The sequence below is a fragment of the Arvicanthis niloticus genome, chromosome 15 (genome assembly GCF_011762505.2).
Source record: "Arvicanthis niloticus isolate mArvNil1 chromosome 15, mArvNil1.pat.X, whole genome shotgun sequence".
In the NCBI taxonomy this organism is placed as follows: Eukaryota; Metazoa; Chordata; class Mammalia; order Rodentia; family Muridae; genus Arvicanthis; species Arvicanthis niloticus.
The window spans coordinates 7,734,299-7,743,806 of record NC_047672.1 but is presented as its reverse complement, the minus strand read 5'-3'; positions in this window follow the sequence as shown (position 1 = coordinate 7,743,806).

Below are 9,508 nucleotides of genomic sequence, written 5' to 3'. Positions count from 1 at the left end.
AGAAAGGAAATAAAACCAAGAAATATGTCCAAGTCAGGACAAGGAGAGTCCCATCAACATGGTGAATGTAAACTATTTGGAAGGTAACGGCTTCCTAGGAGCAGGCAGCAGCATAGGGAGCTGCTTCGGGAGCCCGATCACCACAGCCTGTTTAACTGAACTATGAACTCAGTTTCTCAGCTGGCCAGCTCTGCTTCATCCACTACAGCCTTTTTCACTGGCCCAATCTCAGCTTCCCATCAACCCAATCAAAATGTGTATAAAACACAATAAGCCCCAAAGCAAAACTCCCAGGACTGTTCTCAGTCTAAATCCAGTCACTGTGAGAAAGTGGCTTCTTAGATTTCACCAGAGGTTAGAGAGTAAGGTGACTAATGAAAAGACACTGTAAGCCACTGTAGCTATGCGGGGTGTCATATTGAGGGCCTGAGCAAGTGCTCCCACTACTGTCTCCAGCAGAGCAAAGACCCTAGAGACGTGGCTCTATCACAATGCTCAAACCTACTCTGCATGCTTTACACTGGGGTTAGTTTGCATGTGTGAAAAGTCTATAATAGCTAACATCTAGATTCTTCTAGCCAGCCTAATCCATGAGCCTGTTTTAAGCAGGAACTTGTACTTCCTCTGGGGAATAAAGTGATGAGTGAACAAGGGAACAGTAGCCTTCCCACCTGCCTGGGCCAGCCCTGCCCCAGAAAGCAGTCACTGAGCACTTTGTAAAGCTCTGAGGCAAGTTCTGTTGCACTGTTCTCCCCTGCCATGACCTGAATTGGTTCTTTGTTCAGTAACGTGCATCCATTTAGAAACTGAAACCTCTGCCCTAGATAAATCATCTGCTCACACCACATGCCTGTAAGATGGAAATTCCCAGGTAGACTTTTGACAGCTAAATCAGTACTTTTGTTATTAAAATCACAAGACTGAAGGCCAGGTGTAGTTACATAGCCATATAACCCCAGCACTGCAGAGTCCAGAGAATAGTTCAAGGTCAGCCAGATGCTTTAGGGTTTATTGTTACGAAGAGACACCAAGACCAAGGCAAGATTTGTAAAGGAAAACATTTAATTGGGGCTAGTTTACAGTTTGAGAAGTTTAGTCAACTATCATCGTGGCAGGAAGCATGGCACCATCCAGGCAGGCTTGGTGCTGGAGAAGGAGCTGAGAGTTGTACATCTTAATCTGCAGGCAGGCCGGGCAGTGGTGGCATACGCCTTTAATCCCAGCACTTGGGAGGCAGAGGCAGGCAGATTTCTGAGTTCGAGGCCATCCTGGTCTACAGAGTGAGTTCCAGGACAGCCAGGACTACACAGAGAAACCCTGTCTCAAAAAAACAAAACAAACAAACAAAAAAATCTGCAGGCAGCAAGGAGCTTTCGCATATCTCTAAGACCTCAAAGCCCACCTCCACAGTGACACACTTCCTCCAACAAGGCCACACCCACTTCAATAAGGCCACACCTCCTAATAGTGCCACTTCCGATGTGTCAAGGATTCAAACACCAGTCTATGGGGCCCAAACCTTTTCATACCACCACACCTGGGCTACATAATGACACATTGTCTCACAAAACTATTGGACTAACAGGAATTAAAATAGAAAAATGTAATCTTATATGCTTATGCACGTGTGTGTGTGTGTGTGTGTGTGTGTGTGTCCCACAGCAGCATGCATGTGGAGGTCCGAGGATCACTTGCAGGAGTCAGTTCTCTCCTTTCACCATGCTTTGAGTTCTTAGGATCACATTTCGAATGTTATCAGACTTGGCACAAGTTTTTTTACCTGCTGAGCTATGGAACTGGCCATCAAATAACAACTTTTTCATAATATTTTCATTGATTATTTGGGAATTTCACATCATATACCCTGAGCACTCTGACTTTCCAGACCCCCTAGGTCCTTGACCCTATCCTTGTGTCCTCCCCTGATCTCCCCGTCTGCCAAACAAAAACAAAAGTATGTTCAATTTTTGTTGCTCATGTACTCACTGGGGTATGGTCAAACCCTGGTGTCTGACCCCTTAAACAAAACAGTCCTTCCCTTATGCCCTCAAGCCAGAAGCCATCAATCATGGAGAGCTGCATTTCACCATTTTTATCACAGTTTTAAAAAATTCTCTTTGTTGGCTTTCTGTCTAGGCTATTACATTTTTTTTCATGTGGGGCTAGGGGTTGTCACAGAAGCCTTCTATGTCTTCTTTCTCAACTGCGAGTCTGTAATCATCAATACCATGGCAGAAGTAGCTTCCTTGTTCTTTACAGTCAGTGGGAGAATGGATCATGAACTTGACACATGATTTCTGGCAACAGCACTGACCACAGACATCAACATGGTCTCCAACATTAGCACATGCTACAAACCTCAGCATGGTCTCCAGTGGCAGTACAGACCACACATCAATACAGCCCTTTGTCACTGCACCAGCTACAGACACCATTGTAGCCCTCAATGGCAACACAGGCCAAGAGCATCAACAAGGTCTCAGTTTGCAGCACAGGCCATGGATACCAACATGGCTTCAGGCTACAGCATTAACCATGGATATCCTCATGGCCTTTGTTGGCAACACGGGCCATAGACATCAACAAAGACTCAGGCTGCAGTAGTACCATGGACCCAGACATGGCTCTGACAACATGGACCTGAACATCACCATGGTCTCAGATGGCAACACAGGTCATTCATATCAATATGACCCATGGTGGCAGCATCAAATAACAATTTTAAGAATCAAACATTCTGGGCTGAGCATATATCTTTTTTGCTTAGTGAAGTCCTGGGTTTGATTCTCAGTGCCACATAAAATATAGGGATGTAGTCTCAGCACTTGGGACATGAGAACAGGAGGAAGTTCAAGTCCATTATAGACTACATAAGACCCTATTTCAAAAAATAAAGAACCAGGAGCATCAAGATAGCTAAGCCTGATGCTCAGAGTTCAGTGTTCAGAACCCACATGATGGAAGTAGAGAACTACTATATGCCATGGCATGAGAACAGGAGTGTACACATACATGCTAAAATGAAAATTTAAAAAGCATTTTCAAAACAATAAAATATCTTACATTCTAACACAACACAGTGCAAAGTATGATAGTTTGGTACTTACAAGCTGAAGAATGAGGTGGGAGATATTTAGAATCTTTGTCTTCTATAATGAAAAATCATCATTTTTCTATATGAGTAAAAAAAAAAAAAAACTTCACATGCATGTAAATAGTGTAATTTATAACCTACAGCAGTCCCTGAGTAAACCAAGGTATTTTAGATAGTGTAAGGATAAATAAGAAATATATTTTTATGAGTAATAAAAGATGAGATTTAGATGACTTCAAGCATCTAGAGCAGACTTCATTTAATGTCAGAGCAGTACAGTCTCTAGTTCTGGCCATGCCATGATGGGGATGTGGGACCCAGTCATTCAACGAGCAGAATTTAGATCACAGAGTACATGTTTTGAGCTGAGCTTTTGTAGCTGAGGATGGGAAAGGGGGTTCGGTATGGGTAGAGCTGGCTGCAGAGTCTGCTGACTTTTCTGCAGCCACCAGGTGTCTAGGATGGGGAGCAGCTGCTTTGCTTCTGCAGTCCCCAATAGCTGTTTCCGGAACTGAGCTCAGTTTCACAGGGTGGATTTGGGTAGGCCTGGTTTGTTTGTTTGTTTGTTTGTTTGTTTGGTTTGTTTTTTGAGACAGAGTTTTATAAAGTCCATGATGGCCTCAAATTTACTCCTGCTTCTGTAGCCCAAGTGCTGGAATTACAGATGTACTCTGCTACACCAAGATACAGTGAAGCCTCAGCATGGAACTTAAAACAAAATCCTCCAGTAGAGCATCTCTGCAGCACCAAAAATGAAGGGGTTTGTTTGTTTGTTTTGTTTTTTGCCTTTTGTTTTTCAAGACATGTTTTCTCTGTGTAACAACCCTGGCTGTCCTGGAACTCACTTTGTAGACTAGTCAGGATTCAAACTCACCAAGATCCGACTGCCTCTGCCTCCCCAGTGCTGGGATTAAAAATGTGCACCACCACACCAAGCCCAAGATTTATAAAAACAATAAATAAATAAAAATAAAAAATGATTCTACATTTCAAAATAAAAATTTCTTGAAATATTATCATGTAACAAAACAGCACACTTCGGCTACTCTTATAATGCCATATTTTATTGCAATATAATTTATATGCTATAAAATTTATGGTATGTAATTTTTACCTTTTTAAAATACTTACAGGAGCATGTAGAATGGGCCAGCAGGAAGGTGCTTAGCGTGAGGCCAAGTCTGACCATTTAAGTTGGATCTCTGGAACCCATCTGGAAGAAGAGAACCTATGCAACAAAGTTGACCTTCACACCCAACACATAAATAAGTAAGCATAATAAAAAATTTTGATAGCTTCTAGGATATTCAGAAAGATCTACAACGATCACTACCGTCTACTTCTGCCACTCCAAAAGGAAACTCTGTGTCCACTAGCACCCCTTCCTCCCAGCAGCCCTTGCCAGCCGCCAGTGCTGTCCATGGATTGCCTTTTCTGAACATCTCCTTTAAATGGAATTACACTGTTGAGGTTTGTATCAGAAACATTCCCCACACGGATTCTTGTTTTGAATACATGTTCCTAGCTGATACTTCTATTTTGGAAGACCAAAGGAATACCAATTCAGGTGGTGTGGGGCCTAGGAGGATTCCTAGTGATGGATGACCTCTGACGACCGTGGCCTAGCCTCAGCTCCTGTGACACAGTCTGGGCGCAGGGAGTGCCCATTATGGGGTCCAGCTGCTGTGTGTGCCTTCCCTGCTGTGTGGGGAAGAGATTCTTATCTGTTGGGTCCTGTGGCCACATTGAGTGGATAATAAACTAACACCCACACATTTTCTGGTGGTTTTTTTGTTTTTTGTTTTTTTTTAGCTGATTAACCACTTTTTAAAGGTTTGTCTTATGTGTCTGTTCACCCAGTGCTATGGCAGACTATATGATTACTTAGGGACAGAGAGGCTCTCTGAAGAATAATAATTCTGTTACTGTGCCAGCACTAGGGAGCATTTACATAAACCTGCACGTTTCAGCCCATTACACGCCCAGGCTGTGTAACCACAATGCTATGCTGTTTGTGTTTTGTTTGAAACACTTTAGCTTAAATTTAGACTCCTCCTGCTTCATTCTCCTGTGTGTTGAACTTAGCTGGTTCTGTGCTGTGCTTTCATGACTGGCATTATAGTAGGTTTGCTTTGGCATCGTCACAAACATATCATGTATGGCTTCAGTGTTCCTTAGGCACAAGCCATTATTTTAGTAACGTTATACACCCATGGTTCCATACATGGTCCATTAGTGTAAGAAACAGAATTCCACTGTTGTTTTCTATTTAGGGGGAGGTCCTTACATAGGACCCAACACACGTGTGGAAGGAGGTCAGAGGACAACTCCTGGGAGTAGAATCCGGGAACTGAACTCAGGTCATCATTTCTGCATGCTCTACCTGCAAAGCCATCTTGGTGGGGCCTCCTTTGCATCTATTTTTTGGCATATGTTAATTTTATGTTCTGGGATTGTACATGTTCATACATATGTACATATTGTACATACATGGCATGTACCATGGAATTGATGACATCTAGCTATTGATCCTCCCCCACTCTTGCCCCATGTCTTGGGCCCAGTAATTACAATCGGCTTTTAGGTTTACTTTCAAAATTTGTTTTCACCTATGAGAGAACGTGTAATACTGTCCTTTCTGAGTCTTGCTTGTTGTTCAATATAACATGTTCTAATCAATGCATTTTGCTGCAAGTCATGGATAATACTCCATTGTGTATATATGAAATGTCTTCGTTAGTCATTTACCTGTTCATTTATTTGTACCTAGGCTGACCGACACTGCATCTTAAGTATTATGAAAATAGTGCGACACACACAGGCAGGCATATGCCACAACACACTATATTCACACCTCGGTTTTCAGGTTTAATAGTGTATGGTTTTGTATGGTTTTGGTATTTGGTCCATATTGATTTACAACCACTGTGTCTTTTTATTTTATTTTTTTTAGGGACAGTGCCTCATTATCCAGCCCAGACTAGCTTCTGCCTTGTGATCTTTCTACATTGCTTCCCAGGTATGGCTGTCACAGGTATGAACCACCACACTCTGCTCTGCTTACCTTTGATAACCTACTCTTGGGTGGCCTTTGCCTCTCACTTATTTTGAATTAAGATCTGTTTGGTTGGATAGAAAGTACAGCTGCTCCGTTGGCTTTAGGAGTCAATTTTCATACACCCGGAATAGCATTTTCTATCATTTCTAGTTGTGTGTTCTCACTACTGACATGAGTTCCTTATAGGAAACATACTATTGGGGCTTGACAGCCTTTTGTTTATAGTTTGAGATGGTATTTCAGACTGCCCTTAAACTCACAGCAACCCTCTTGGCAAGTGCTGAGGTTATAGGTGTTTGGTTTTGTGGTACTGGAAAGTAAACCCATGCTCTCAGGGATAGCTGAACTACCTCCAACTCTGTGTTTGTTTTAATCCACTCAGACTATCTGTCTTTTATTTGGAGAATGTAATCCATTTACTGAATAGTATTGTCTTAGTTACTGTTCTATTGCTATGAAAAGACACCAAGACCAAGGCAACTCTATAAAAGAAAGCATTTAATTGGGGGCTTGTTTACAGTTTCAGAGGCTTAGTCCATTATCATCACAGCAGGGAGCATGGTTCAACATAGGTAGGTGGTGCTGGAGTGGTTGCTGAGAGCTTTATATCCTGATCTGCTTGCAGAGAGAGAGAGAGAGAGAGAGAGAGAGAGAGAGAGAGGAAGGAGGAGGAGGAGGAGGAGGAGGAGGAGGAGGAGGAGGAGGAGGAGGAGGAGGAGGAGGAGGAGGAGGAGGAAGAAGAAGAAGAAGAAGAAGAAGAAGAAGAAGAAGAAGAAGAAGAAGAAGAAGAAGAAGAAGAAGAAGAAGAAGAAGAAGAAGAAGAAGAGATAGATAGATAGATAGATAGAGATAGAGAGACAGGCAGGCAGACAGACAGACAGACAGACAGACAGACAGACAGACAGGGAGAGCAAGAGCAAATCTGGGTCTGGCATGGGATTTTGAAACAGCAAAGCCCACCCCTGGTACAACACACCTCCTCCAACAGGGCCACACCTCCTAATCCTTTCCAAACAGTTCCACTAACTGGCAACCTAGCATTCAAATATATGCGTGTAGGAGGTATGCTCATCCAGACTACCAGAGGAATTGACCCGGGGTCATTTGCTTGTTTCCTTCTAGCTTCTTTGCATATTCTTTGTTCTTTTCTTCATTTATTAAGCTCCATGGTTTGATAGTTTACTGTGCTGTTTGATTCTTTTCTGTTTCTGTTTTTGTATCTACTCTTCTAGTGGGATTTGTACTTTCACATACTTAGGATGGTTATAGTTTTCACTTCTAGATCTAGAACTCTCTTGATCATGGTTTGTAAGGGTGGTCTCGTTATAATTCCCCCAAGTTCCTGTTTATCTTAGAAGATTTTCTTTTTTTTTTTTTTTAACCTCTTAAAGTTAACCTTGCTAGGTAATTATTTCTGGACTTGAATATGCTCTATTCCCTCTAGGACCGCAGGATTCCAGCTGAGAAGTCTTGTTGGTCTAACAGTGTTGCCTTTAAATGTGACTTGGTGCTATTTGAGATTTTAAAATTATTTCTTTATACGAACCTTCAGGTACTTTGACTATCTTCTCTTGGTGAGCATCTTTTCTGGTCATGTGTATTTGTAGTTCTACAATCCTCTTGTACATGAATGTTCATGGTTTTGTTTGTTTGCCTTTGAACTAAAAAAAGTTTTTTTTTTTTGTTTTTTGTTTTTTTTTTGTTTTTCCGAGACAGGGTTTCTCTGTGTAGCCCTGGCTGTCCTGGAACTCACTCTGTAGACCAGGCTGGCCTCAAACTCAGAAATCCGCCTGCCTCTTCCTCCCAAGTGCTGGGATTAAAGAAGTGCGCCACCACCGCCTGGTGTAAAAAAAAATTTTTTTTTTCTAACATTTCATCCACTTTAATTTCTCTGAGGCTATGATCCTTGTGGGAGTGTCACACTACCTTGAGTTCCTACATAGGACAGGCTTTGTATTAAAAAAAAAAATTAAGTCACTTTACTCATGAGTGTTTTCTTGCACATATGTAAGTGTATCAGGCCTGTGACTGTTGCCCAGCAGAGGGGGTCCCCTCAACCTGGAGCTATACTGCATGGATGTGGTTGGTAAATTTGGATATAGTTGTTTCTAGTGTTTTAACTGATTCCTTCTAAACCAGTGGTTCTCAACCTTCCAAATGCTGAAACCCTTTAATACAGTTCCTCATGTTGGTGACCTCAACCATAATTTTTTTTTTGTTATCATAACTGTAATTTTACTGTTATGAATTGTAATATAAATATCTGTGTTTTCTGATGATCTGAGGTGACCCCTGTGAAAGGGTCGTTCCATCCCCAAAAGGAGTTGTGACCCACAAGCTGAGAAATGCTGTTCTTTTCTCAAGGCTGGGGCATGCCTTATTGCCCCAGTTAGACCAAAGTAGATAACCTGTGTAGTTCCTGAATTATTATTTTTTTTTTTAAAGAAAAACAAGAGCTTTTATATACGGAAAATTTCAATAATAAAATCAAACCAATTTCATTTATCCTCCAACAAATCTTTTAATTATTTTAGGTAAGAATACTTTACTGATGCTTAGGCCTCAAATGTTTCCTGTCAACCTCAAGCAATATTATACTTTCAGACTAAATATTTAGGGCCATAATCAACTTAGTAGTATTAATTTTTTATTTTATTTTTTAATTTTTTATTTATTTTATTTTTTTATTATCAAATCATAATTTTTACTTTTTAACACAGGGGTTATAAACACAAAAATGCAGGATGTGGGGAAGGGGATGACACAGGAGCATAGGTGTTCAGGGGGAGTACAGATACCTTTCAGAACAGGGTATCAGCTGGGTGAAGGTTCAGGGTCAGGTCACTATGACTATGCCTATGCTTCACTTGTCCTTGTCTAAGTTGGTACTATCCGCCAAGGCTGCCTATTTACAAGGTCTATGACTACTCAGGCTGGTAGATTTCCACAAAAGCTGCCTGTTTACAATAACTTATAGACATCTGTTTCAGTGTTCCTGATTTTTTAAAAAAATTATTTATCCATTGTTTTAGGAAGGGTAGTTTAAGTGTTCAACCTTCCACCATTGCTGCTTTAGAGAGATTTCCTATTTGTAACTTTGCTGAAATTAAAAAAAAAATTTTTTTTCTTTGTTCCTGAAACAAAATTTCTGTGTGTGGCCCAGGTTGGTAGTGATGAGCCTTGGGATTGTAGGCAACCACCATGTCCATATTAAGTTGAGTTTTATCATAAATGCCCTTAGGATTTGTCAAGTTATTTTTCTGTACTAATTAGCATGATTATGTGGTTTTTCTTTTACTGTTAATATGGATATGAGAAACTTAGGGGGGTTTATTGTTTTTTCTTGTCCCTATATG